This window comes from Siphateles boraxobius, unplaced genomic scaffold, assembly GCF_051911475.1.
Source record: "Siphateles boraxobius isolate OS27281-9 unplaced genomic scaffold, OSU_SipBor_1 77, whole genome shotgun sequence".
Lineage (NCBI taxonomy): Eukaryota > Metazoa > Chordata > Actinopteri > Cypriniformes > Leuciscidae > Siphateles > Siphateles boraxobius.
In genome coordinates, this window is record NW_027509205.1 from 1,217,125 (window position 1) to 1,244,009 (window position 26,885).

Below are 26,885 nucleotides of genomic sequence, written 5' to 3' on the forward strand. Positions count from 1 at the left end.
AGGAAGGGTGTCCCGCAAGGTTCTTTATTGGCACCATTTCTTTTTTCTATTTTTATTAATGAATTGGGGCAGAGAATACAATCCGCAAAGCTACATTTTTATGCTGACGATACAATTATTTACTCCACTGCATCCTCTGTGTCTCAGGCTATTGAAATTCTTAAGGATTCTTTTTATACTTTTCAGCTTACTTTGTTGAAACTAAAATTAGTTTTAAATGTAAATAAAACGAAGTATATTCTTTTTACACGTAGCCGTTCTATGTCTACTGTTATGCCTATTCTGACTATTGAGGGTTTACATATAGAAAGAGTACCAACTTATAAATATGTAGGAATATGGCTCGATGAGAAGTTAGCCTTTGATGTTCACATTAATTACTTGGTGAAAAGGCTTAAACCAAGACTGGGTTTTCTTTTTCGGGAAAAAAAATGTTTTTCCTTTATAGCTAGAAAGAGAATAATACAGAGTACTATTTTACCTATTTTAGACTATGGTGATGTTGTTTACATGCATGCGTCTACATATTTATTGAAAAGGCTGGATGGCGTTTATCATGCTGCACTGCGTTTTATAACAAATTCTTGTTCACGTACTCATCATTGTTTGCTGCACAACTATTTGGGTTGGCCCTCTTTATATCAAAGAAGGAAATCCCATATGTTAGAATTTATTGTAAAGACATTGATGGGTAGACTTCCAAATTACATTACTAGTCTTCTATGTTTATGTAGAAAGAACTATAGCACTAGATCATCTAATGGGATTAAATTAGTAGTACCTAGGGTACATTCAGAGCATGGTAAATCATCTTTCTCCTACTATGCTCCATGGCTGTGGAATGAATTTGAAGCTACTGTCCCTCCTGAAACAATTCCTCCTTTGAATGTATTAAAAATTTTTACTGCAGCATACAATGATTGAATCATGCTGTTGTTTTACTTGATTTATGATGAATGTTGTGCCCTGACTTTCTGGAATGTTTTATATGTGTTTGTGTGTGATTTGTAGTGTGGCCATCTTGGCCAGGACTCCCTGGAGGAAGGGATTTCTTTTAATCTCAATGGGACCTTCCTGGAAAAATAAAGGAAATAAAATAAAATACATGTTAAGTTGTGGTGTTGTTAGGATATTACTACAGAGCCTGTGACAGTTTCTCAGTGGAAGAACTGGGATCCAGGGCCACAGACGTCTGCAAAAAACTGCTTTAAAAACCTTCGAGATGCAGGTTGGCGATCTTATTGTTTTTGTTTTCATGGCAAGTTGTGGTGTTGTTAGGATATTCCTACAGAGTCTGTGACAGTTTGTCAGTTTGCCAGGGTCGGTGACGTCTCCTCTCCTGGAGTAAAATACAAGTATTAGTGGTCTTGCTGCAAAATCGGGTAAAGGCCACAGCCAGGCTTGAGGGCAAGTCGTCAGCAGACTTTCCCTGGTGGTCTAGTGGTTAGGATTCGGCGCTCTCACCGCCGCGGCCCGGGTTCGATTCCCGGTCAGGGAATGAGTTTTTGCCCACCACCGGCGGCCGTGATTGTAAAATGGCAATACGAACTCAAGCGCTAACACCCTCGTCGAGAAGCAGGGCCAAGGAAAAGTTTATGTGTGAAAAAGAACTCCTTCGAGCCGGAGTTGAACCAGCGACCTAAGGATTGCCAACTTGCCACCTACAGTCCTCCGCTCTTCCAGCTGAGCTATCGAAGGCACACTGATTGGGGACAGAACCTCAACATATCAGGTTGCTGAATCTCCGCCACTGGCTAAAACTGCTACAGACATACATGCTGGTTGTTTCGATTAAGTGGTGCAAAGACAACCCGATCTTCCCATACCGGGAGTCGAACCCGGGCCGCCTGGGTGAAAACCAGGAATCCTGACCGCTAGACCATATGGGATCTTCCTTATGCCTGGAGCAGACCCTTTTACTTCTAGTGTGTGACCGTCCCCTTTAAGAACATGGGAATGATCCGAAGGGATTGTTTACTGAATTCAATTTCATCAGGCTCAACAGAGGGAGCTCTCATTTGCCTCATGAGGGGCTCAGTTTCCTCCCATTCTTGCGATGGTATAATAGACAGTACAAACTGGTCGTAAAGCAATGTCCTTGTGACAGTACTCATGCAATGCATTTTAAAAGACGCATAGTATTGTATGGTAACCGTTATCCTACTGACAAAGCAGCCTATTGTTGGACTGTCAATTTTTAATATTTCTCAATCAATCCAATAATAATAATAACAAAAACTATGGGTTAATAAAACGGCTAAGGGCTGACAGCATAGTAAACGAGGCAGAGCGAGCCAGCCAGGAGTCGAACCTAGAATCTTCTGATCCGTAGTCAGACGCTTTATCCATTGCACCACTGGCCCCCTGATCAGGTGTCCGTGAGCTTACACGCCACCTGTTGGTTTTCGACTGGGCAGAGGCCTGTGATGACATCTACTTTTTCTCATGCTATTAACAGACCTGGACCCAACATCAGGAAGGGGTCAGATGAGGGGCCTGCTACAAAAACCTTCAAGATGGAGGCCTCACATGTTGGGGATCTCAATTCTCAATTCAAATCTTAAACGTCAATTTAAAAATTTTAATGTACAGGCTTTTTTGCATGATCTATATAATAGTGATTTACAGTTGGTTTCAATTATACCTGATGTGGTTGATGCTTGGGATTATTTCAAATCTATCTTTCTAGAAATTTGTGATAAACATGCTCCTTTACGTAGATTTCGGGTGAGAGGTAGAAATAATATTTGGTTCAATCAATCCGTCTCTAATCTTATTAAGCAAAGAAACGTGGCTTGGTCTAAAGCAAAGAAAACAAATGGTGAGGAGGACTGGTCTCAATATAGATTATTACGAAATAAGTGTACAAAATTAATATAAAGTTCGAAGAGTCAGTATTATTTAAACCTGATTAATGATAACATGAATTGTCCTTCTAAATTTTGGAAATTAACGAAATCTTTTATAGGATCAAATACATCCACTAATCTTCCAAAAGTTTTAAAATTGAATCAAAGATTGATTACAGACAAGGCTGATATTGTTAATACGTTTAATAGTAATTTTATTTCAGCTGGTTTGATAACAGACAATTCCTTGGTCCTTGATGAACAGAGAACTGATGAGTTGACTAATAGTGAATCAGATTTATTTTCTTTTGCCCCTGTATTGCCGTCCCAAGTTCGTAAACTACTCCGAAATTTAGACTGTAAGAAATCAGGTGGGTCTGACCAAATTGAACCAATTTTTTAAAAATTGTCAGCAGATATTATTGCCGAACCTATTGCATCGATTTTTAATTTGAGTCTCAATCCACTAATGTAATTCCACCATCTTGGAAATCGGCTATGGTTATGCCTTTATTAAAAGGAGGCGATCCTTCCGATTTGAATAATTATCGTCCGATTTCTAAATTACCGGTTTTAGCAAAAGTTTTTGAATCTATTATAAATGATCAAATGAAAGAATATCTACTTAGTCATGATATTTACAACGCATTTCAGTCAGGATTTAGAGCGGGCCATAGTACGATAACAGCTACTACATGATTTAATTACTGCTCTCGATAATAGACAACATTGTGCTGCCTTATTTTTTTATTTGACAAAAGCGTTTGACTTAGTGGATCATGTTTTACTGTTACGGAGGCTTAAAAGTGTTGGCCTCGATAATTCGGCTGTGAGTTGGTTTAAAAATTATTTATCGGATAGAACTCAATGTGTTGCTGTAGATAATTACACCTCATCCATGGTAATAGTCAGGAAGGGTGTCCCGCAAGGTTCTTTATTGGCACCATTTCTTTTTTCTATTTTTATTAATGAATTGGGGCAGAGAATACAATCCGCAAAGCTACATTTTTATGCTGACGATACAATTATTTACTCCACTGCATCCTCTGTGTCTCAGGCTATTGAAATTCTTAAGGATTCTTTTTATACTTTTCAGCTTACTTTGTTGAAACTAAAATTAGTTTTAAATGTAAATAAAACGAAGTATATTCTTTTTACACGTAGCCGTTCTATGTCTACTGTTATGCCTATTCTGACTATTGAGGGTTTACATATAGAAAGAGTACCAACTTATAAATATGTAGGAATATGGCTCGATGAGAAGTTAGCCTTTGATGTTCACATTAATTACTTGGTGAAAAGGCTTAAACCAAGACTGGGTTTTCTTTTTCGGGAAAAAAAATGTTTTTCCTTTATAGCTAGAAAGAGAATAATACAGAGTACTATTTTACCTATTTTAGACTATGGTGATGTTGTTTACATGCATGCGTCTACATATTTATTGAAAAGGCTGGATGGCGTTTATCATGCTGCACTGCGTTTTATAACAAATTCTTGTTCACGTACTCATCATTGTTTGCTGCACAACTATTTGGGTTGGCCCTCTTTATATCAAAGAAGGAAATCCCATATGTTAGAATTTATTGTAAAGACATTGATGGGTAGACTTCCAAATTACATTACTAGTCTTCTATGTTTATGTAGAAAGAACTATAGCACTAGATCATCTAATGGGATTAAATTAGTAGTACCTAGGGTACATTCAGAGCATGGTAAATCATCTTTCTCCTACTATGCTCCATGGCTGTGGAATGAATTTGAAGCTACTGTCCCTCCTGAAACAATTCCTCCTTTGAATGTATTAAAAATTTTTACTGCAGCATACAATGATTGAATCATGCTGTTGTTTTACTTGATTTATGATGAATGTTGTGCCCTGACTTTCTGGAATGTTTTATATGTGTTTGTGTGTGATTTGTAGTGTGGCCATCTTGGCCAGGACTCCCTGGAGGAAGGGATTTCTTTTAATCTCAATGGGACCTTCCTGGAAAAATAAAGGAAATAAAATAAAATACATGTTAAGTTGTGGTGTTGTTAGGATATTACTACAGAGCCTGTGACAGTTTCTCAGTGGAAGAACTGGGATCCAGGGCCACAGACGTCTGCAAAAAACTGCTTTAAAAACCTTCGAGATGCAGGTTGGCGATCTTATTGTTTTTGTTTTCATGGCAAGTTGTGGTGTTGTTAGGATATTCCTACAGAGTCTGTGACAGTTTGTCAGTTTGCCAGGGTCGGTGACGTCTCCTCTCCTGGAGTAAAATACAAGTATTAGTGGTCTTGCTGCAAAATCGGGTAAAGGCCACAGCCAGGCTTGAGGGCAAGTCGTCAGCAGACTTTCCCTGGTGGTCTAGTGGTTAGGATTCGGCGCTCTCACCGCCGCGGCCCGGGTTCGATTCCCGGTCAGGGAATGAGTTTTTGCCCACCACCGGCGGCCGTGATTGTAAAATGGCGAAATACGAACTCAAGCGCTAACACCCTCGTCGAGAAGCAGGGCCAAGGAAAAGTTTATGTGTGAAAAAGAACTCCTTCGAGCCGGAGTTGAACCAGCGACCTAAGGATTGCCAACTTGCCACCTACAGTCCTCCGCTCTTCCAGCTGAGCTATCGAAGGCACACTGATTGGGGACAGAACCTCAACATATCAGGTTGCTGAATCTCCGCCACTGGCTAAAACTGCTACAGACATACATGCTGGTTGTTTCGATTAAGTGGTGCAAAGACAACCCGATCTTCCCATACCGGGAGTCGAACCCGGGCCGCCTGGGTGAAAACCAGGAATCCTGACCGCTAGACCATATGGGATCTTCCTTATGCCTGGAGCAGACCCTTTTACTTCTAGTGTGTGACCGTCCCCTTTAAGAACATGGGAATGATCCGAAGGGATTGTTTACTGAATTCAATTTCATCAGGCTCAACAGAGGGAGCTCTCATTTGCCTCATGAGGGGCTCAGTTTCCTCCCATTCTTGCGATGGTATAATAGACAGTACAAACTGGTCGTAAAGCAATGTCCTTGTGACAGTACTCATGCAATGCATTTTAAAAGACGCATAGTATTGTATGGTAACCGTTATCCTACTGACAAAGCAGCCTATTGTTGGACTGTCAATTTTTAATATTTCTCAATCAATCCAATAATAATAATAACAAAAACTATGGGTTAATAAAACGGCTAAGGGCTGACAGCATAGTAAACGAGGCAGAGCGAGCCAGCCAGGAGTCGAACCTAGAATCTTCTGATCCGTAGTCAGACGCTTTATCCATTGCACCACTGGCCCCCTGATCAGGTGTCCGTGAGCTTACACGCCACCTGTTGGTTTTCGACTGGGCAGAGGCCTGTGATGACATCTACTTTTTCTCATGCTATTAACAGACCTGGACCCAACATCAGGAAGGGGTCAGATGAGGGGCCTGCTACAAAAACCTTCAAGATGGAGGCCTCACATGTTGGGGATCTCAATTCTCAATTCAAATCTTAAACGTCAATTTAAAAATTTTAATGTACAGGCTTTTTTGCATGATCTATATAATAGTGATTTACAGTTGGTTTCAATTATACCTGATGTGGTTGATGCTTGGGATTATTTCAAATCTATCTTTCTAGAAATTTGTGATAAACATGCTCCTTTACGTAGATTTCGGGTGAGAGGTAGAAATAATATTTGGTTCAATCAATCCGTCTCTAATCTTATTAAGCAAAGAAACGTGGCTTGGTCTAAAGCAAAGAAAACAAATGGTGAGGAGGACTGGTCTCAATATAGATTATTACGAAATAAGTGTACAAAATTAATATAAAGTTCGAAGAGTCAGTATTATTTAAACCTGATTAATGATAACATGAATTGTCCTTCTAAATTTTGGAAATTAACGAAATCTTTTATAGGATCAAATACATCCACTAATCTTCCAAAAGTTTTAAAATTGAATCAAAGATTGATTACAGACAAGGCTGATATTGTTAATACGTTTAATAGTAATTTTATTTCAGCTGGTTTGATAACAGACAATTCCTTGGTCCTTGATGAACAGAGAACTGATGAGTTGACTAATAGTGAATCAGATTTATTTTCTTTTGCCCCTGTATTGCCGTCCCAAGTTCGTAAACTACTCCGAAATTTAGACTGTAAGAAATCAGGTGGGTCTGACCAAATTGAACCAATTTTTTAAAAATTGTCAGCAGATATTATTGCCGAACCTATTGCATCGATTTTTAATTTGAGTCTCAATCCACTAATGTAATTCCACCATCTTGGAAATCGGCTATGGTTATGCCTTTATTAAAAGGAGGCGATCCTTCCGATTTGAATAATTATCGTCCGATTTCTAAATTACCGGTTTTAGCAAAAGTTTTTGAATCTATTATAAATGATCAAATGAAAGAATATCTACTTAGTCATGATATTTACAACGCATTTCAGTCAGGATTTAGAGCGGGCCATAGTACGATAACAGCTACTACATGATTTAATTACTGCTCTCGATAATAGACAACATTGTGCTGCCTTATTTTTTTATTTGACAAAAGCGTTTGACTTAGTGGATCATGTTTTACTGTTACGGAGGCTTAAAAGTGTTGGCCTCGATAATTCGGCTGTGAGTTGGTTTAAAAATTATTTATCGGATAGAACTCAATGTGTTGCTGTAGATAATTACACCTCATCCATGGTAATAGTCAGGAAGGGTGTCCCGCAAGGTTCTTTATTGGCACCATTTCTTTTTTCTATTTTTATTAATGAATTGGGGCAGAGAATACAATCCGCAAAGCTACATTTTTATGCTGACGATACAATTATTTACTCCACTGCATCCTCTGTGTCTCAGGCTATTGAAATTCTTAAGGATTCTTTTTATACTTTTCAGCTTACTTTGTTGAAACTAAAATTAGTTTTAAATGTAAATAAAACGAAGTATATTCTTTTTACACGTAGCCGTTCTATGTCTACTGTTATGCCTATTCTGACTATTGAGGGTTTACATATAGAAAGAGTACCAACTTATAAATATGTAGGAATATGGCTCGATGAGAAGTTAGCCTTTGATGTTCACATTAATTACTTGGTGAAAAGGCTTAAACCAAGACTGGGTTTTCTTTTTCGGGAAAAAAAATGTTTTTCCTTTATAGCTAGAAAGAGAATAATACAGAGTACTATTTTACCTATTTTAGACTATGGTGATGTTGTTTACATGCATGCGTCTACATATTTATTGAAAAGGCTGGATGGCGTTTATCATGCTGCACTGCGTTTTATAACAAATTCTTGTTCACGTACTCATCATTGTTTGCTGCACAACTATTTGGGTTGGCCCTCTTTATATCAAAGAAGGAAATCCCATATGTTAGAATTTATTGTAAAGACATTGATGGGTAGACTTCCAAATTACATTACTAGTCTTCTATGTTTATGTAGAAAGAACTATAGCACTAGATCATCTAATGGGATTAAATTAGTAGTACCTAGGGTACATTCAGAGCATGGTAAATCATCTTTCTCCTACTATGCTCCATGGCTGTGGAATGAATTTGAAGCTACTGTCCCTCCTGAAACAATTCCTCCTTTGAATGTATTAAAAATTTTTACTGCAGCATACAATGATTGAATCATGCTGTTGTTTTACTTGATTTATGATGAATGTTGTGCCCTGACTTTCTGGAATGTTTTATATGTGTTTGTGTGTGATTTGTAGTGTGGCCATCTTGGCCAGGACTCCCTGGAGGAAGGGATTTCTTTTAATCTCAATGGGACCTTCCTGGAAAAATAAAGGAAATAAAATAAAATACATGTTAAGTTGTGGTGTTGTTAGGATATTACTACAGAGCCTGTGACAGTTTCTCAGTGGAAGAACTGGGATCCAGGGCCACAGACGTCTGCAAAAAACTGCTTTAAAAACCTTCGAGATGCAGGTTGGCGATCTTATTGTTTTTGTTTTCATGGCAAGTTGTGGTGTTGTTAGGATATTCCTACAGAGTCTGTGACAGTTTGTCAGTTTGCCAGGGTCGGTGACGTCTCCTCTCCTGGAGTAAAATACAAGTATTAGTGGTCTTGCTGCAAAATCGGGTAAAGGCCACAGCCAGGCTTGAGGGCAAGTCGTCAGCAGACTTTCCCTGGTGGTCTAGTGGTTAGGATTCGGCGCTCTCACCGCCGCGGCCCGGGTTCGATTCCCGGTCAGGGAATGAGTTTTTGCCCACCACCGGCGGCCGTGATTGTAAAATGGCGAAATACGAACTCAAGCGCTAACACCCTCGTCGAGAAGCAGGGCCAAGGAAAAGTTTATGTGTGAAAAAGAACTCCTTCGAGCCGGAGTTGAACCAGCGACCTAAGGATTGCCAACTTGCCACCTACAGTCCTCCGCTCTTCCAGCTGAGCTATCGAAGGCACACTGATTGGGGACAGAACCTCAACATATCAGGTTGCTGAATCTCCGCCACTGGCTAAAACTGCTACAGACATACATGCTGGTTGTTTCGATTAAGTGGTGCAAAGACAACCCGATCTTCCCATACCGGGAGTCGAACCCGGGCCGCCTGGGTGAAAACCAGGAATCCTGACCGCTAGACCATATGGGATCTTCCTTATGCCTGGAGCAGACCCTTTTACTTCTAGTGTGTGACCGTCCCCTTTAAGAACATGGGAATGATCCGAAGGGATTGTTTACTGAATTCAATTTCATCAGGCTCAACAGAGGGAGCTCTCATTTGCCTCATGAGGGGCTCAGTTTCCTCCCATTCTTGCGATGGTATAATAGACAGTACAAACTGGTCGTAAAGCAATGTCCTTGTGACAGTACTCATGCAATGCATTTTAAAAGACGCATAGTATTGTATGGTAACCGTTATCCTACTGACAAAGCAGCCTATTGTTGGACTGTCAATTTTTAATATTTCTCAATCAATCCAATAATAATAATAACAAAAACTATGGGTTAATAAAACGGCTAAGGGCTGACAGCATAGTAAACGAGGCAGAGCGAGCCAGCCAGGAGTCGAACCTAGAATCTTCTGATCCGTAGTCAGACGCTTTATCCATTGCACCACTGGCCCCCTGATCAGGTGTCCGTGAGCTTACACGCCACCTGTTGGTTTTCGACTGGGCAGAGGCCTGTGATGACATCTACTTTTTCTCATGCTATTAACAGACCTGGACCCAACATCAGGAAGGGGTCAGATGAGGGGCCTGCTACAAAAACCTTCAAGATGGAGGCCTCACATGTTGGGGATCTCAATTCTCAATTCAAATCTTAAACGTCAATTTAAAAATTTTAATGTACAGGCTTTTTTGCATGATCTATATAATAGTGATTTACAGTTGGTTTCAATTATACCTGATGTGGTTGATGCTTGGGATTATTTCAAATCTATCTTTCTAGAAATTTGTGATAAACATGCTCCTTTACGTAGATTTCGGGTGAGAGGTAGAAATAATATTTGGTTCAATCAATCCGTCTCTAATCTTATTAAGCAAAGAAACGTGGCTTGGTCTAAAGCAAAGAAAACAAATGGTGAGGAGGACTGGTCTCAATATAGATTATTACGAAATAAGTGTACAAAATTAATATAAAGTTCGAAGAGTCAGTATTATTTAAACCTGATTAATGATAACATGAATTGTCCTTCTAAATTTTGGAAATTAACGAAATCTTTTATAGGATCAAATACATCCACTAATCTTCCAAAAGTTTTAAAATTGAATCAAAGATTGATTACAGACAAGGCTGATATTGTTAATACGTTTAATAGTAATTTTATTTCAGCTGGTTTGATAACAGACAATTCCTTGGTCCTTGATGAACAGAGAACTGATGAGTTGACTAATAGTGAATCAGATTTATTTTCTTTTGCCCCTGTATTGCCGTCCCAAGTTCGTAAACTACTCCGAAATTTAGACTGTAAGAAATCAGGTGGGTCTGACCAAATTGAACCAATTTTTTAAAAATTGTCAGCAGATATTATTGCCGAACCTATTGCATCGATTTTTAATTTGAGTCTCAATCCACTAATGTAATTCCACCATCTTGGAAATCGGCTATGGTTATGCCTTTATTAAAAGGAGGCGATCCTTCCGATTTGAATAATTATCGTCCGATTTCTAAATTACCGGTTTTAGCAAAAGTTTTTGAATCTATTATAAATGATCAAATGAAAGAATATCTACTTAGTCATGATATTTACAACGCATTTCAGTCAGGATTTAGAGCGGGCCATAGTACGATAACAGCTACTACATGATTTAATTACTGCTCTCGATAATAGACAACATTGTGCTGCCTTATTTTTTTATTTGACAAAAGCGTTTGACTTAGTGGATCATGTTTTACTGTTACGGAGGCTTAAAAGTGTTGGCCTCGATAATTCGGCTGTGAGTTGGTTTAAAAATTATTTATCGGATAGAACTCAATGTGTTGCTGTAGATAATTACACCTCATCCATGGTAATAGTCAGGAAGGGTGTCCCGCAAGGTTCTTTATTGGCACCATTTCTTTTTTCTATTTTTATTAATGAATTGGGGCAGAGAATACAATCCGCAAAGCTACATTTTTATGCTGACGATACAATTATTTACTCCACTGCATCCTCTGTGTCTCAGGCTATTGAAATTCTTAAGGATTCTTTTTATACTTTTCAGCTTACTTTGTTGAAACTAAAATTAGTTTTAAATGTAAATAAAACGAAGTATATTCTTTTTACACGTAGCCGTTCTATGTCTACTGTTATGCCTATTCTGACTATTGAGGGTTTACATATAGAAAGAGTACCAACTTATAAATATGTAGGAATATGGCTCGATGAGAAGTTAGCCTTTGATGTTCACATTAATTACTTGGTGAAAAGGCTTAAACCAAGACTGGGTTTTCTTTTTCGGGAAAAAAAATGTTTTTCCTTTATAGCTAGAAAGAGAATAATACAGAGTACTATTTTACCTATTTTAGACTATGGTGATGTTGTTTACATGCATGCGTCTACATATTTATTGAAAAGGCTGGATGGCGTTTATCATGCTGCACTGCGTTTTATAACAAATTCTTGTTCACGTACTCATCATTGTTTGCTGCACAACTATTTGGGTTGGTCCTCTTTATATCAAAGAAGGAAATCCCATATGTTAGAATTTATTCTAAAGACATTGATGGGTAGACTTCCAAATTACATTACTAGTCTTCTATGTTTATGTAGAAAGAACTATAGCACTAGATCATCTAATGGGATTAAATTAGTAGTACCTAGGGTACATTCAGAGCATGGTAAATCATCTTTCTCCTACTATGCTCCATGGCTGTGGAATGAATTTCAAGCTACTGTCCCTCCTGAAACAATTCCTCCTTTGAATGTATTAAAAATTTTTACTGCAGCATACAATGATTGAATCATGCTGTTGTTTTACTTGATTTATGATGAATGTTGTGCCCTGACTTTCTGGAATGTTTTATATGTGTTTGTGTGTGATTTGTAGTGTGGCCATCTTGGCCAGGACTCCCTGGAGGAAGGGATTTCTTTTAATCTCAATGGGACCTTCCTGGAAAAATAAAGGAAATAAAATAAAATACATGTTAAGTTGTGGTGTTGTTAGGATATTACTACAGAGCCTGTGACAGTTTCTCAGTGGAAGAACTGGGATCCAGGGCCACAGACGTCTGCAAAAAACTGCTTTAAAAACCTTCGAGATGCAGGTTGGCGATCTTATTGTTTTTGTTTTCATGGCAAGTTGTGGTGTTGTTAGGATATTCCTACAGAGTCTGTGACAGTTTGTCAGTTTGCCAGGGTCGGTGACGTCTCCTCTCCTGGAGTAAAATACAAGTATTAGTGGTCTTGCTGCAAAATCGGGTAAAGGCCACAGCCAGGCTTGAGGGCAAGTCGTCAGCAGACTTTCCCTGGTGGTCTAGTGGTTAGGATTCGGCGCTCTCACCGCCGCGGCCCGGGTTCGATTCCCGGTCAGGGAATGAGTTTTTGCCCACCACCGGCGGCCGTGATTGTAAAATGGCGAAATACGAACTCAAGCGCTAACACCCTCGTCGAGAAGCAGGGCCAAGGAAAAGTTTATGTGTGAAAAAGAACTCCTTCGAGCCGGAGTTGAACCAGCGACCTAAGGATTGCCAACTTGCCACCTACAGTCCTCCGCTCTTCCAGCTGAGCTATCGAAGGCACACTGATTGGGGACAGAACCTCAACATATCAGGTTGCTGAATCTCCGCCACTGGCTAAAACTGCTACAGACATACATGCTGGTTGTTTCGATTAAGTGGTGCAAAGACAACCCGATCTTCCCATATCGGGAGTCGAAACCCGGGCCGCCTGGGTGAAAACCAGGAATCCTGACCGCTAGACCATATGGGATCTTCCTTATGCCTGGAGCAGACCTTTTACTTCTAGTGTGTGACCGTCCCCTTTAAGAACATGGGAATGATCCGAAGGGATTGTTTACTGAATTCAATTTCATCAGGCTCAACAGAGGGAGCTCTCATTTGCCTCATGAGGGGCTCAGTTTCCTCCCATTCTTGCGACGGTATAATAGACAGTACAAACTGGTCGTAAAGCAATGTCCTTGTGACAGTACTCATGCAATGCATTTTAAAAGACGCATAGTATTGTATGGTAACCGTTATCCTACTGACAAAGCAGCCTATTGTTGGACTGTCAATTTTTAATATTTCTCAATCAATCCAATAATAATAATAACAAAAACTATGGGTTAATAAAACGGCTAAGGGCTGACAGCATAGTAAACGAGGCAGAGCGAGCCAGCCAGGAGTCGAACCTAGAATCTTCTGATCCGTAGTCAGACGCTTTATCCATTGCACCACTGGCCCCCTGATCAGGTGTCCGTGAGCTTACACGCCACCTGTTGGTTTTCGACTGGGCAGAGGCCTGTGATGACATCTACTTTTTCTCATGCTATTAACAGACCTGGACCCAACATCAGGAAGGGGTCAGATGAGGGGCCTGCTACAAAAACCTTCAAGATGGAGGCCTCACATGTTGGGGATCTCAATTCTCAATTCAAATCTTAAACGTCAATTTAAAAATTTTAATGTACAGGCTTTTTTGCATGATCTATATAATAGTGATTTACAGTTGGTTTCAATTATACCTGATGTGGTTGATGCTTGGGATTATTTCAAATCTATCTTTCTAGAAATTTGTGATAAACATGCTCCTTTACGTAGATTTCTAAGAGTAGAATCATGCTGCACTGCGTTTTATAACAAATTCTTGTTCACGTACTCATCATTGTTTGCTGCACAACTATTTGGGTTGGTCCTCTTTATATCAAAGAAGGAAATCCCATATGTTAGAATTTATTGTAAAGACATTGATGGGTAGACTTCCAAATTACATTACTAGTCTTCTATGTTTATGTAGAAAGAACTATAGCACTAGATCATCTAATGGGATTAAATTAGTAGTACCTAGGGTACATTCAGAGCATGGTAAATCATCTTTCTCCTACTATGCTCCATGGCTGTGGAATGAATTTCAAGCTACTGTCCCTCCTGAAACAATTCCTCCTTTGAATGTATTAAAAATTTTTACTGCAGCATACAATGATTGAATCATGCTGTTGTTTTACTTGATTTATGATGAATGTTGTGCCCTGACTTTCTGGAATGTTTTATATGTGTTTGTGTGTGATTTGTAGTGTGGCCATCTTGGCCAGGACTCCCTGGAGGAAGGGATTTCTTTTAATCTCAATGGGACCTTCCTGGAAAAATAAAGGAAATAAAATAAAATACATGTTAAGTTGTGGTGTTGTTAGGATATTACTACAGAGCCTGTGACAGTTTCTCAGTGGAAGAACTGGGATCCAGGGCCACAGACGTCTGCAAAAAACTGCTTTAAAAACCTTCGAGATGCAGGTTGGCGATCTTATTGTTTTTGTTTTCATGGCAAGTTGTGGTGTTGTTAGGATATTCCTACAGAGTCTGTGACAGTTTGTCAGTTTGCCAGGGTCGGTGACGTCTCCTCTCCTGGAGTAAAATACAAGTATTAGTGGTCTTGCTGCAAAATCGGGTAAAGGCCACAGCCAGGCTTGAGGGCAAGTCGTCAGCAGACTTTCCCTGGTGGTCTAGTGGTTAGGATTCGGCGCTCTCACCGCCGCGGCCCGGGTTCGATTCCCGGTCAGGGAATGAGTTTTTGCCCACCACCGGCGGCCGTGATTGTAAAATGGCGAAATACGAACTCAAGCGCTAACACCCTCGTCGAGAAGCAGGGCCAAGGAAAAGTTTATGTGTGAAAAAGAACTCCTTCGAGCCGGAGTTGAACCAGCGACCTAAGGATTGCCAACTTGCCACCTACAGTCCTCCGCTCTTCCAACTGAGCTATCGAAGGCACACTGATTGGGGACAGAACCTCAACATATCAGGTTGCTGATTTCGGGTGAGAGGTAGAAATAATATTTGGTTCAATCAATCCGTCTCTAATCTTATTAAGCAAAGAAACGTGGCTTGGTCTAAAGCAAAGAAAACAAATGGTGAGGAGGACTGGTCTCAATATAGATTATTACGAAATAAGTGTACAAAATTAATATAAAGTTCGAAGAGTCAGTATTATTTAAACCTGATTAATGATAACATGAATTGTCCTTCTAAATTTTGGAAATTAACGAAATCTTTTATAGGATCAAATACATCCACTAATCTTCCAAAAGTTTTAAAATTGAATCAAAGATTGATTACAGACAAGGCTGATATTGTTAATACGTTTAATAGTAATTTTATTTCAGCTGGTTTGATAACAGACAATTCCTTGGTCCTTGATGAACAGAGAACTGATGAGTTGACTAATAGTGAATCAGATTTATTTTCTTTTGCCCCTGTATTGCCGTCCCAAGTTCGTAAACTACTCCGAAATTTAGACTGTAAGAAATCAGGTGGGTCTGACCAAATTGAACCAATTTTTTAAAAATTGTCAGCAGATATTATTGCCGAACCTATTGCATCGATTTTTAATTTGAGTCTCAATCCACTAATGTAATTCCACCATCTTGGAAATCGGCTATGGTTATGCCTTTATTAAAAGGAGGCGATCCTTCCGATTTGAATAATTATCGTCCGATTTCTAAATTACCGGTTTTAGCAAAAGTTTTTGAATCTATTATAAATGATCAAATGAAAGAATATCTACTTAGTCATGATATTTACAACGCATTTCAGTCAGGATTTAGAGCGGGCCATAGTACGATAACAGCTACTACATGATTTAATTACTGCTCTCGATAATAGACAACATTGTGCTGCCTTATTTTTTTATTTGACAAAAGCGTTTGACTTAGTGGATCATGTTTTACTGTTACGGAGGCTTAAAAGTGTTGGCCTCGATAATTCGGCTGTGAGTTGGTTTAAAAATTATTTATCGGATAGAACTCAATGTGTTGCTGTAGATAATTACACCTCATCCATGGTAATAGTCAGGAAGGGTGTCCCGCAAGGTTCTTTATTGGCACCATTTCTTTTTTCTATTTTTATTAATGAATTGGGGCAGAGAATACAATCCGCAAAGCTACATTTTTATGCTGACGATACAATTATTTACTCCACTGCATCCTCTGTGTCTCAGGCTATTGAAATTCTTAAGGATTCTTTTTATACTTTTCAGCTTACTTTGTTGAAACTAAAATTAGTTTTAAATGTAAATAAAACGAAGTATATTCTTTTTACACGTAGCCGTTCTATGTCTACTGTTATGCCTATTCTGACTATTGAGGGTTTACATATAGAAAGAGTACCAACTTATAAATATGTAGGAATATGGCTCGATGAGAAGTTAGCCTTTGATGTTCACATTAATTACTTGGTGAAAAGGCTTAAACCAAGACTGGGTTTTCTTTTTCGGGAAAAAAAATGTTTTTCCTTTATAGCTAGAAAGAGAATAATACAGAGTACTATTTTACCTATTTTAGACTATGGTGATGTTGTTTACATGCATGCGTCTACATATTTATTGAAAAGGCTGGATGGCGTTTATCATGCTGCACTGCGTTTTATAACAAATTCTTGTTCACGTACTCATCATTGTTTGCTGCACAACTATTTGGGTTGGTCCTCTTTATATCAAAGAAGGAAATCCCATATGTTAGAATTTATTGTAAAGACATTGATGGGTAGACTTCCAAATTACATTACTAGTCTTCTATGTTTATGTAGAAAGAACTATAGCACTAGATCATCTAATGGGATTAAATTAGTAGTACCTAGGGTACATTCAGAGCATGGTAAATCATCTTTCTCCTACTATGCTCCATGGCTGTGGAATGAATTTCAAGCTACTGTCCCTCCTGAAACAATTCCTCCTTTGAATGTATTAAAAATTTTTACTGCAGCATACAATGATTGAATCATGCTGTTGTTTTACTTGATTTATGATGAATGTTGTGCCCTGACTTTCTGGAATGTTTTATATGTGTTTGTGTGTGATTTGTAGTGTGGCCATCTTGGCCAGGACTCCCTGGAGGAAGGGATTTCTTTTAATCTCAATGGGACCTTCCTGGAAAAATAAAGGAAATAAAATAAAATACATGTTAAGTTGTGGTGTTGTTAGGATATTACTACAGAGCCTGTGACAGTTTCTCAGTGGAAGAACTGGGATCCCGGGCCACAGACGTCTGCAAAAAACTGCTTTAAAAACCTTCGAGATGCAGGTTGGCGATCTTATTGTTTTTGTTTTCATGGCAAGTTGTGGTGTTGTTAGGATATTCCTACAGAGTCTGTGACAGTTTGTCAGTTTGCCAGGGTCGGTGACGTCTCCTCTCCTGGAGTAAAATACAAGTATTAGTGGTCTTGCTGCAAAATCGGGTAAAGGCCACAGCCAGGCTTGAGGGCAAGTCGTCAGCAGACTTTCCCTGGTGGTCTAGTGGTTAGGATTCGGCGCTCTCACCGCCGCGGCCCGGGTTCGATTCCCGGTCAGGGAATGAGTTTTTGCCCACCACCGGCGGCCGTGATTGTAAAATGGCGAAATACGAACTCAAGCGCTAACACCCTCGTCGAGAAGCAGGGCCAAGGAAAAGTTTATGTGTGAAAAAGAACTCCTTCGAGCCGGAGTTGAACCAGCGACCTAAGGATTGCCAACTTGCCACCTACAGTCCTCCGCTCTTCCAACTGAGCTATCGAAGGCACACTGATTGGGGACAGAACCTCAACATATCAGGTTGCTGATTTCGGGTGAGAGGTAGAAATAATATTTGGTTCAATCAATCCGTCTCTAATCTTATTAAGCAAAGAAACGTGGCTTGGTCTAAAGCAAAGAAAACAAATGGTGAGGAGGACTGGTCTCAATATAGATTATTACGAAATAAGTGTACAAAATTAATATAAAGTTCGAAGAGTCAGTATTATTTAAACCTGATTAATGATAACATGAATTGTCCTTCTAAATTTTGGAAATTAACGAAATCTTTTATAGGATCAAATACATCCACTAATCTTCCAAAAGTTTTAAAATTGAATCAAAGATTGATTACAGACAAGGCTGATATTGTTAATACGTTTAATAGTAATTTTATTTCAGCTGGTTTGATAACAGACAATTCCTTGGTCCTTGATGAACAGAGAACTGATGAGTTGACTAATAGTGAATCAGATTTATTTTCTTTTGCCCCTGTATTGCCGTCCCAAGTTCGTAAACTACTCCGAAATTTAGACTGTAAGAAATCAGGTGGGTCTGACCAAATTGAACCAATTTTTTAAAAATTGTCAGCAGATATTATTGCCGAACCTATTGCATCGATTTTTAATTTGAGTCTATCCACTAATGTAATTCCACCATCTTGGAAATCGGCTATGGTTATGCCTTTATTAAAAGGAGGCGATCCTTCCGATTTGAATAATTATCGTCCGATTTCTAAATTACCGGTTTTAGCAAAAGTTTTTGAATCTATTATAAATGATCAAATGAAAGAATATCTACTTAGTCATGATATTTACAACGCATTTCAGTCAGGATTTAGAGCGGGCCATAGTACGATAACAGCTACTACATGATTTAATTACTGCTCTCGATAATAGACAACATTGTGCTGCCTTATTTTTTTATTTGACAAAAGCGTTTGACTTAGTGGATCATGTTTTACTGTTACGGAGGCTTAAAAGTGTTGGCCTCGATAATTCGGCTGTGAGTTGGTTTAAAAATTATTTATCGGATAGAACTCAATGTGTTGCTGTAGATAATTACACCTCATCCATGGTAATAGTCAGGAAGGGTGTCCCGCAAGGTTCTTTATTGGCACCATTTCTTTTTTCTATTTTTATTAATGAATTGGGGCAGAGAATACAATCCGCAAAGCTACATTTTTATGCTGACGATACAATTATTTACTCCACTGCATCCTCTGTGTCTCAGGCTATTGAAATTCTTAAGGATTCTTTTTATACTTTTCAGCTTACTTTGTTGAAACTAAAATTAGTTTTAAATGTAAATAAAACGAAGTATATTCTTTTTACACGTAGCCGTTCTATGTCTACTGTTATGCCTATTCTGACTATTGAGGGTTTACATATAGAAAGAGTACCAACTTATAAATATGTAGGAATATGGCTCGATGAGAAGTTAGCCTTTGATGTTCACATTAATTACTTGGTGAAAAGGCTTAAACCAAGACTGGGTTTTCTTTTTCGGGAAAAAAAATGTTTTTCCTTTATAGCTAGAAAGAGAATAATACAGAGTACTATTTTACCTATTTTAGACTATGGTGATGTTGTTTACATGCATGCGTCTAAATATTTATTGAAAAGGCTGGATGGCGTTTATCATGCTGCACTGCGTTTTATAACAAATTCTTGTTCACGTACTCATCATTGTTTGCTGCACAACTATTTGGGTTGGTCCTCTTTATATCAAAGAAGGAAATCCCATATGTTAGAATTTATTGTAAAGACATTGATGGGTAGACTTCCAAATTACATTACTAGTCTTCTATGTTTATGTAGAAAGAACTATAGCACTAGATCATCTAATGGGATTAAATTAGTAGTACCTAGGGTACATTCAGAGCATGGTAAATCATCTTTCTCCTACTATGCTCCATGGCTGTGGAATGAATTTCAAGCTACTGTCCCTCCTGAAACAATTCCTCCTTTGAATGTATTAAAAATTTTTACTGCAGCATACAATGATTGAATCATGCTGTTGTTTTACTTGATTTATGATGAATGTTGTGCCCTGACTTTCTGGAATGTTTTATATGTGTTTGTGTGTGATTTGTAGTGTGGCCATCTTGGCCAGGACTCCCTGGAGGAAGGGATTTCTTTTAATCTCAATGGGACCTTCCTGGAAAAATAAAGGAAATAAAATAAAATACATGTTAAGTTGTGGTGTTGTTAGGATATTACTACAGAGCCTGTGACAGTTTCTCAGTGGAAGAACTGGGATCCAGGGCCACAGACGTCTGCAAAAAACTGCTTTAAAAACCTTCGAGATGCAGGTTGGCGATCTTATTGTTTTTGTTTTCATGGCAAGTTGTGGTGTTGTTAGGATATTCCTACAGAGTCTGTGACAGTTTGTCAGTTTGCCAGGGTCGGTGACGTCTCCTCTCCTGGAGTAAAATACAAGTATTAGTGGTCTTGCTGCAAAATCGGGTAAAGGCCACAGCCAGGCTTGAGGGCAAGTCGTCAGCAGACTTTCCCTGGTGGTCTAGTGGTTAGGATTCGGCGCTCTCACCGCCGCGGCCCGGGTTCGATTCCCGGTCAGGGAATGAGTTTTTGCCCACCACCGGCGGCCGTGATTGTAAAATGGCGAAATACGAACTCAAGCGCTAACACCCTCGTCGAGAAGCAGGGCCAAGGAAAAGTTTATGTGTGAAAAAGAACTCCTTCGAGCCGGAGTTGAACCAGCGACCTAAGGATTGCCAACTTGCCACCTACAGTCCTCCGCTCTTCCAGCTGAGCTATCGAAGGCACACTGATTGGGGACAGAATCTCAACATATCAGGTTGCTGAATCTCCGCCACTGGCTAAAACTGCTACAGACATACATGCTGGTTGTTTCGATTAAGTGATGCAAAGACAACCCGATCTTCCCATACCGGGAGTCGAACCCGGGCCGCCTGGGTGAAAACCAGGAATCCTGACCGCTAGACCATATGGGATCTTCCTTATGCCTGGAGCAGACCCTTTTACTTCTAGTGTGTGACCGTCCCCTTTAAGAACATGGGAATGATCCGAAGGGATTGTTTACTGAATTCAATTTCATCAGGCTCAACAGAGGGAGCTCTCATTTGCCTCATGAGGGGCTCAGTTTCCTCCCATTCTTGCGATGGTATAATAGACAGTACAAACTGGTCGTAAAGCAATGTCCTTGTGACAGTACTCATGCAATGCATTTTAAAAGACGCATAGTATTGTATGGTAACCGTTATCCTACTGACAAAGCAGCCTATTGTTGGACTGTCAATTTTTAATATTTCTCAATCAATCCAATAATAATAATAACAAAAACTATGGGTTAATAAAACGGCTAAGGGCTGACAGCATAGTAAACGAGGCAGAGCGAGCCAGCCGGGAGTCGAACCTAGAATCTTCTGATCCGTAGTCAGACGCTTTATCCATTGCATCACTGGCCCCCTGATCAGGTGTCCGTGAGCTTACACGCCACCTGTTGGTTTTCGACTGGGCAGAGGCCTGTGATGACATCTACTTTTTCTCATGCTATTAACAGACCTGGACCCAACATCAGGAAGGGGTCAGATGAGGGGCCTGCTACAAAAACCTTCAAGATGGAGGCCTCACATGTTGGGGATCTCAATTCTCAATTCAAATCTTAAACGTCAATTTAAAAATTTTAATGTACAGGCTTTTTTGCATGATCTATATAATAGTGATTTACAGTTGGTTTCAATTATACCTGATGTGGTTGATGCTTGGGATTATTTCAAATCTATCTTTCTAGAAATTTGTGATAAACATGCTCCTTTACGTAGATTTCGGGTGAGAGGTAGAAATAATATTTGGTTCAATCAATCCGTCTCTAATCTTATTAAGCAAAGAAACGTGGCTTGGTCTAAAGCAAAGAAAACAAATGGTGAGGAGGACTGGTCTCAATATAGATTATTACGAAATAAGTGTACAAAATTAATATAAAGTTCGAAGAGTCAGTATTATTTAAACCTGATTAATGATAACATGAATTGTCCTTCTAAATTTTGGAAATTAACGAAATCTTTTATAGGATCAAATACATCCACTAATCTTCCAAAAGTTTTAAAATTGAATCAAAGATTGATTACAGACAAGGCTGATATTGTTAATACGTTTAATAGTAATTTTATTTCAGCTGGTTTGATAACAGACAATTCCTTGGTCCTTGATGAACAGAGAACTGATGAGTTGACTAATAGTGAATCAGATTTATTTTCTTTTGCCCCTGTATTGCCGTCCCAAGTTCGTAAACTACTCCGAAATTTAGACTGTAAGAAATCAGGTGGGTCTGACCAAATTGAACCAATTTTTTAAAAATTGTCAGCAGATATTATTGCCGAACCTATTGCATCGATTTTTAATTTGAGTCTATCCACTAATGTAATTCCACCATCTTGGAAATCGGCTATGGTTATGCCTTTATTAAAAGGAGGCGATCCTTCCGATTTGAATAATTATCGTCCGATTTCTAAATTACCGGTTTTAGCAAAAGTTTTTGAATCTATTATAAATGATCAAATGAAAGAATATCTACTTAGTCATGATATTTACAACGCATTTCAGTCAGGATTTAGAGCGGGCCATAGTACGATAACAGCTACTACATGATTTAATTACTGCTCTCGATAATAGACAACATTGTGCTGCCTTATTTTTTTATTTGACAAAAGCGTTTGACTTAGTGGATCATGTTTTACTGTTACGGAGGCTTAAAAGTGTTGGCCTCGATAATTCGGCTGTGAGTTGGTTTAAAAATTATTTATCGGATAGAACTCAATGTGTTGCTGTAGATAATTACACCTCATCCATGGTAATAGTCAGGAAGGGTGTCCCGCAAGGTTCTTTATTGGCACCATTTCTTTTTTCTATTTTTATTAATGAATTGGGGCAGAGAATACAATCCGCAAAGCTACATTTTTATGCTGACGATACAATTATTTACTCCACTGCATCCTCTGTGTCTCAGGCTATTGAAATTCTTAAGGATTCTTTTTATACTTTTCAGCTTACTTTGTTGAAACTAAAATTAGTTTTAAATGTAAATAAAACGAAGTATATTCTTTTTACACGTAGCCGTTCTATGTCTACTGTTATGCCTATTCTGACTATTGAGGGTTTACATATAGAAAGAGTACCAACTTATAAATATGTAGGAATATGGCTCGATGAGAAGTTAGCCTTTGATGTTCACATTAATTACTTGGTGAAAAGGCTTAAACCAAGACTGGGTTTTCTTTTTCGGGAAAAAAAATGTTTTTCCTTTATAGCTAGAAAGAGAATAATACAGAGTACTATTTTACCTATTTTAGACTATGGTGATGTTGTTTACATGCATGCGTCTAAATATTTATTGAAAAGGCTGGATGGCGTTTATCATGCTGCACTGCGTTTTATAACAAATTCTTGTTCACGTACTCATCATTGTTTGCTGCACAACTATTTGGGTTGGTCCTCTTTATATCAAAGAAGGAAATCCCATATGTTAGAATTTATTGTAAAGACATTGATGGGTAGACTTCCAAATTACATTACTAGTCTTCTATGTTTATGTAGAAAGAACTATAGCACTAGATCATCTAATGGGATTAAATTAGTAGTACCTAGGGTACATTCAGAGCATGGTAAATCATCTTTCTCCTACTATGCTCCATGGCTGTGGAATGAATTTCAAGCTACTGTCCCTCCTGAAACAATTCCTCCTTTGAATGTATTAAAAATTTTTACTGCAGCATACAATGATTGAATCATGCTGTTGTTTTACTTGATTTATGATGAATGTTGTGCCCTGACTTTCTGGAATGTTTTATATGTGTTTGTGTGTGATTTGTAGTGTGGCCATCTTGGCCAGGACTCCCTGGAGGAAGGGATTTCTTTTAATCTCAATGGGACCTTCCTGGAAAAATAAAGGAAATAAAATAAAATACATGTTAAGTTGTGGTGTTGTTAGGATATTACTACAGAGCCTGTGACAGTTTCTCAGTGGAAGAACTGGGATCCAGGGCCACAGACGTCTGCAAAAAACTGCTTTAAAAACCTTCGAGATGCAGGTTGGCGATCTTATTGTTTTTGTTTTCATGGCAAGTTGTGGTGTTGTTAGGATATTCCTACAGAGTCTGTGACAGTTTGTCAGTTTGCCAGGGTCGGTGACGTCTCCTCTCCTGGAGTAAAATACAAGTATTAGTGGTCTTGCTGCAAAATCGGGTAAAGGCCACAGCCAGGCTTGAGGGCAAGTCGTCAGCAGACTTTCCCTGGTGGTCTAGTGGTTAGGATTCGGCGCTCTCACCGCCGCGGCCCGGGTTCGATTCCCGGTCAGGGAATGAGTTTTTGCCCACCACCGGCGGCCGTGATTGTAAAATGGCGAAATACGAACTCAAGCGCTAACACCCTCGTCGAGAAGCAGGGCCAAGGAAAAGTTTATGTGTGAAAAAGAACTCCTTCGAGCCGGAGTTGAACCAGCGACCTAAGGATTGCCAACTTGCCACCTACAGTCCTCCGCTCTTCCAGCTGAGCTATCGAAGGCACACTGATTGGGGACAGAATCTCAACATATCAGGTTGCTGAATCTCCGCCACTGGCTAAAACTGCTACAGACATACATGCTGGTTGTTTCGATTAAGTGATGCAAAGACAACCCGATCTTCCCATACCGGGAGTCGAACCCGGGCCGCCTGGGTGAAAACCAGGAATCCTGACCGCTAGACCATATGGGATCTTCCTTATGCCTGGAGCAGACCCTTTTACTTCTAGTGTGTGACCGTCCCCTTTAAGAACATGGGAATGATCCGAAGGGATTGTTTACTGAATTCAATTTCATCAGGCTCAACAGAGGGAGCTCTCATTTGCCTCATGAGGGGCTCAGTTTCCTCCCATTCTTGCGATGGTATAATAGACAGTACAAACTGGTCGTAAAGCAATGTCCTTGTGACAGTACTCATGCAATGCATTTTAAAAGACGCATAGTATTGTATGGTAACCGTTATCCTACTGACAAAGCAGCCTATTGTTGGACTGTCAATTTTTAATATTTCTCAATCAATCCAATAATAATAATAACAAAAACTATGGGTTAATAAAACGGCTAAGGGCTGACAGCATAGTAAACGAGGCAGAGCGAGCCAGCCGGGAGTCGAACCTAGAATCTTCTGATCCGTAGTCAGACGCTTTATCCATTGCATCACTGGCCCCCTGATCAGGTGTCCGTGAGCTTACACGCCACCTGTTGGTTTTCGACTGGGCAGAGGCCTGTGATGACATCTACTTTTTCTCATGCTATTAACAGACCTGGACCCAACATCAGGAAGGGGTCAGATGAGGGGCCTGCTACAAAAACCTTCAAGATGGAGGCCTCACATGTTGGGGATCTCAATTCTCAATTCAAATCTTAAACGTCAATTTAAAAATTTTAATGTACAGGCTTTTTTGCATGATCTATATAATAGTGATTTACAGTTGGTTTCAATTATACCTGATGTGGTTGATGCTTGGGATTATTTCAAATCTATCTTTCTAGAAATTTGTGATAAACATGCTCCTTTACGTAGATTTCGGGTGAGAGGTAGAAATAATATTTGGTTCAATCAATCCGTCTCTAATCTTATTAAGCAAAGAAACGTGGCTTGGTCTAAAGCAAAGAAAACAAATGGTGAGGAGGACTGGTCTCAATATAGATTATTACGAAATAAGTGTACAAAATTAATATAAAGTTCGAAGAGTCAGTATTATTTAAACCTGATTAATGATAACATGAATTGTCCTTCTAAATTTTGGAAATTAACGAAATCTTTTATAGGATCAAATACATCCACTAATCTTCCAAAAGTTTTAAAATTGAATCAAAGATTGATTACAGACAAGGCTGATATTGTTAATACGTTTAATAGTAATTTTATTTCAGCTGGTTTGATAACAGACAATTCCTTGGTCCTTGATGAACAGAGAACTGATGAGTTGACTAATAGTGAATCAGATTTATTTTCTTTTGCCCCTGTATTGCCGTCCCAAGTTCGTAAACTACTCCGAAATTTAGACTGTAAGAAATCAGGTGGGTCTGACCAAATTGAACCAATTTTTTAAAAATTGTCAGCAGATATTATTGCCGAACCTATTGCATCGATTTTTAATTTGAGTCTATCCACTAATGTAATTCCACCATCTTGGAAATCGGCTATGGTTATGCCTTTATTAAAAGGAGGCGATCCTTCCGATTTGAATAATTATCGTCCGATTTCTAAATTACCGGTTTTAGCAAAAGTTTTTGAATCTATTATAAATGATCAAATGAAAGAATATCTACTTAGTCATGATATTTACAACGCATTTCAGTCAGGATTTAGAGCGGGCCATAGTACGATAACAGCTACTACATGATTTAATTACTGCTCTCGATAATAGACAACATTGTGCTGCCTTATTTTTTTATTTGACAAAAGCGTTTGACTTAGTGGATCATGTTTTACTGTTACGGAGGCTTAAAAGTGTTGGCCTCGATAATTCGGCTGTGAGTTGGTTTAAAAATTATTTATCGGATAGAACTCAATGTGTTGCTGTAGATAATTACACCTCATCCATGGTAATAGTCAGGAAGGGTGTCCCGCAAGGTTCTTTATTGGCACCATTTCTTTTTTCTATTTTTATTAATGAATTGGGGCAGAGAATACAATCCGCAAAGCTACATTTTTATGCTGACGATACAATTATTTACTCCACTGCATCCTCTGTGTCTCAGGCTATTGAAATTCTTAAGGATTCTTTTTATACTTTTCAGCTTACTTTGTTGAAACTAAAATTAGTTTTAAATGTAAATAAAACGAAGTATATTCTTTTTACACGTAGCCGTTCTATGTCTACTGTTATGCCTATTCTGACTATTGAGGGTTTACATATAGAAAGAGTACCAACTTATAAATATGTAGGAATATGGCT

At 38.9% G+C, this 26,885-nt stretch overlaps 22 non-coding genes across 22 annotated transcripts; 8 read left to right on the forward strand and 14 right to left on the reverse strand.

Moving 5' to 3' along the window:
* The first annotated feature begins 1,426 nt into the window (after window positions 1–1,426).
* On the forward strand, window positions 1,427–1,498 carry trnae-cuc (transfer RNA glutamic acid (anticodon CUC)). Its single transcript has one exon. It is a non-coding gene; the product is annotated as a tRNA-Glu (tRNA).
* Window positions 1,499–1,611: 113 nt separating this feature from the next.
* Window positions 1,612–1,698, reverse strand: trnay-gua (transfer RNA tyrosine (anticodon GUA)). Its single transcript is given in 2 exon segments — window positions 1,612–1,647; window positions 1,662–1,698. It is a non-coding gene; the product is annotated as a tRNA-Tyr (tRNA).
* A 119-nt stretch (window positions 1,699–1,817) lies between these two features.
* trnae-uuc (transfer RNA glutamic acid (anticodon UUC)) lies at window positions 1,818–1,889 on the reverse strand. The gene has a single exon. It is a non-coding gene; the product is annotated as a tRNA-Glu (tRNA).
* Window positions 1,890–5,185: 3,296 nt separating this feature from the next.
* trnae-cuc (transfer RNA glutamic acid (anticodon CUC)) lies at window positions 5,186–5,257 on the forward strand. Its single transcript has one exon. It is a non-coding gene; the product is annotated as a tRNA-Glu (tRNA).
* Window positions 5,258–5,372: 115 nt separating this feature from the next.
* Window positions 5,373–5,459, reverse strand: trnay-gua (transfer RNA tyrosine (anticodon GUA)). Its single transcript is given in 2 exon segments — window positions 5,373–5,408; window positions 5,423–5,459. It is a non-coding gene; the product is annotated as a tRNA-Tyr (tRNA).
* Window positions 5,460–5,578: 119 nt separating this feature from the next.
* On the reverse strand, window positions 5,579–5,650 carry trnae-uuc (transfer RNA glutamic acid (anticodon UUC)). Its single transcript has one exon. It is a non-coding gene; the product is annotated as a tRNA-Glu (tRNA).
* Window positions 5,651–8,946: 3,296 nt separating this feature from the next.
* Window positions 8,947–9,018, forward strand: trnae-cuc (transfer RNA glutamic acid (anticodon CUC)). The gene has a single exon. It is a non-coding gene; the product is annotated as a tRNA-Glu (tRNA).
* Window positions 9,019–9,133: 115 nt separating this feature from the next.
* On the reverse strand, window positions 9,134–9,220 carry trnay-gua (transfer RNA tyrosine (anticodon GUA)). Its single transcript is given in 2 exon segments — window positions 9,134–9,169; window positions 9,184–9,220. It is a non-coding gene; the product is annotated as a tRNA-Tyr (tRNA).
* Window positions 9,221–9,339: 119 nt separating this feature from the next.
* On the reverse strand, window positions 9,340–9,411 carry trnae-uuc (transfer RNA glutamic acid (anticodon UUC)). Its single transcript has one exon. It is a non-coding gene; the product is annotated as a tRNA-Glu (tRNA).
* A 3,296-nt stretch (window positions 9,412–12,707) lies between these two features.
* Window positions 12,708–12,779, forward strand: trnae-cuc (transfer RNA glutamic acid (anticodon CUC)). Its single transcript has one exon. It is a non-coding gene; the product is annotated as a tRNA-Glu (tRNA).
* Window positions 12,780–12,894: 115 nt separating this feature from the next.
* trnay-gua (transfer RNA tyrosine (anticodon GUA)) lies at window positions 12,895–12,981 on the reverse strand. The gene is given in 2 exon segments: window positions 12,895–12,930; window positions 12,945–12,981. It is a non-coding gene; the product is annotated as a tRNA-Tyr (tRNA).
* A 119-nt stretch (window positions 12,982–13,100) lies between these two features.
* On the reverse strand, window positions 13,101–13,173 carry trnae-uuc (transfer RNA glutamic acid (anticodon UUC)). The gene has a single exon. It is a non-coding gene; the product is annotated as a tRNA-Glu (tRNA).
* A 1,718-nt stretch (window positions 13,174–14,891) lies between these two features.
* On the forward strand, window positions 14,892–14,963 carry trnae-cuc (transfer RNA glutamic acid (anticodon CUC)). The gene has a single exon. It is a non-coding gene; the product is annotated as a tRNA-Glu (tRNA).
* Window positions 14,964–15,078: 115 nt separating this feature from the next.
* On the reverse strand, window positions 15,079–15,165 carry trnay-gua (transfer RNA tyrosine (anticodon GUA)). The gene is given in 2 exon segments: window positions 15,079–15,114; window positions 15,129–15,165. It is a non-coding gene; the product is annotated as a tRNA-Tyr (tRNA).
* Window positions 15,166–17,671: 2,506 nt separating this feature from the next.
* trnae-cuc (transfer RNA glutamic acid (anticodon CUC)) lies at window positions 17,672–17,743 on the forward strand. The gene has a single exon. It is a non-coding gene; the product is annotated as a tRNA-Glu (tRNA).
* Window positions 17,744–17,858: 115 nt separating this feature from the next.
* On the reverse strand, window positions 17,859–17,945 carry trnay-gua (transfer RNA tyrosine (anticodon GUA)). Its single transcript is given in 2 exon segments — window positions 17,859–17,894; window positions 17,909–17,945. It is a non-coding gene; the product is annotated as a tRNA-Tyr (tRNA).
* Window positions 17,946–20,449: 2,504 nt separating this feature from the next.
* trnae-cuc (transfer RNA glutamic acid (anticodon CUC)) lies at window positions 20,450–20,521 on the forward strand. The gene has a single exon. It is a non-coding gene; the product is annotated as a tRNA-Glu (tRNA).
* Window positions 20,522–20,636: 115 nt separating this feature from the next.
* Window positions 20,637–20,723, reverse strand: trnay-gua (transfer RNA tyrosine (anticodon GUA)). The gene is given in 2 exon segments: window positions 20,637–20,672; window positions 20,687–20,723. It is a non-coding gene; the product is annotated as a tRNA-Tyr (tRNA).
* A 119-nt stretch (window positions 20,724–20,842) lies between these two features.
* trnae-uuc (transfer RNA glutamic acid (anticodon UUC)) lies at window positions 20,843–20,914 on the reverse strand. The gene has a single exon. It is a non-coding gene; the product is annotated as a tRNA-Glu (tRNA).
* A 3,294-nt stretch (window positions 20,915–24,208) lies between these two features.
* trnae-cuc (transfer RNA glutamic acid (anticodon CUC)) lies at window positions 24,209–24,280 on the forward strand. Its single transcript has one exon. It is a non-coding gene; the product is annotated as a tRNA-Glu (tRNA).
* Window positions 24,281–24,395: 115 nt separating this feature from the next.
* On the reverse strand, window positions 24,396–24,482 carry trnay-gua (transfer RNA tyrosine (anticodon GUA)). The gene is given in 2 exon segments: window positions 24,396–24,431; window positions 24,446–24,482. It is a non-coding gene; the product is annotated as a tRNA-Tyr (tRNA).
* A 119-nt stretch (window positions 24,483–24,601) lies between these two features.
* On the reverse strand, window positions 24,602–24,673 carry trnae-uuc (transfer RNA glutamic acid (anticodon UUC)). Its single transcript has one exon. It is a non-coding gene; the product is annotated as a tRNA-Glu (tRNA).
* Between the last annotated feature and the right edge of the window lie 2,212 nt (window positions 24,674–26,885).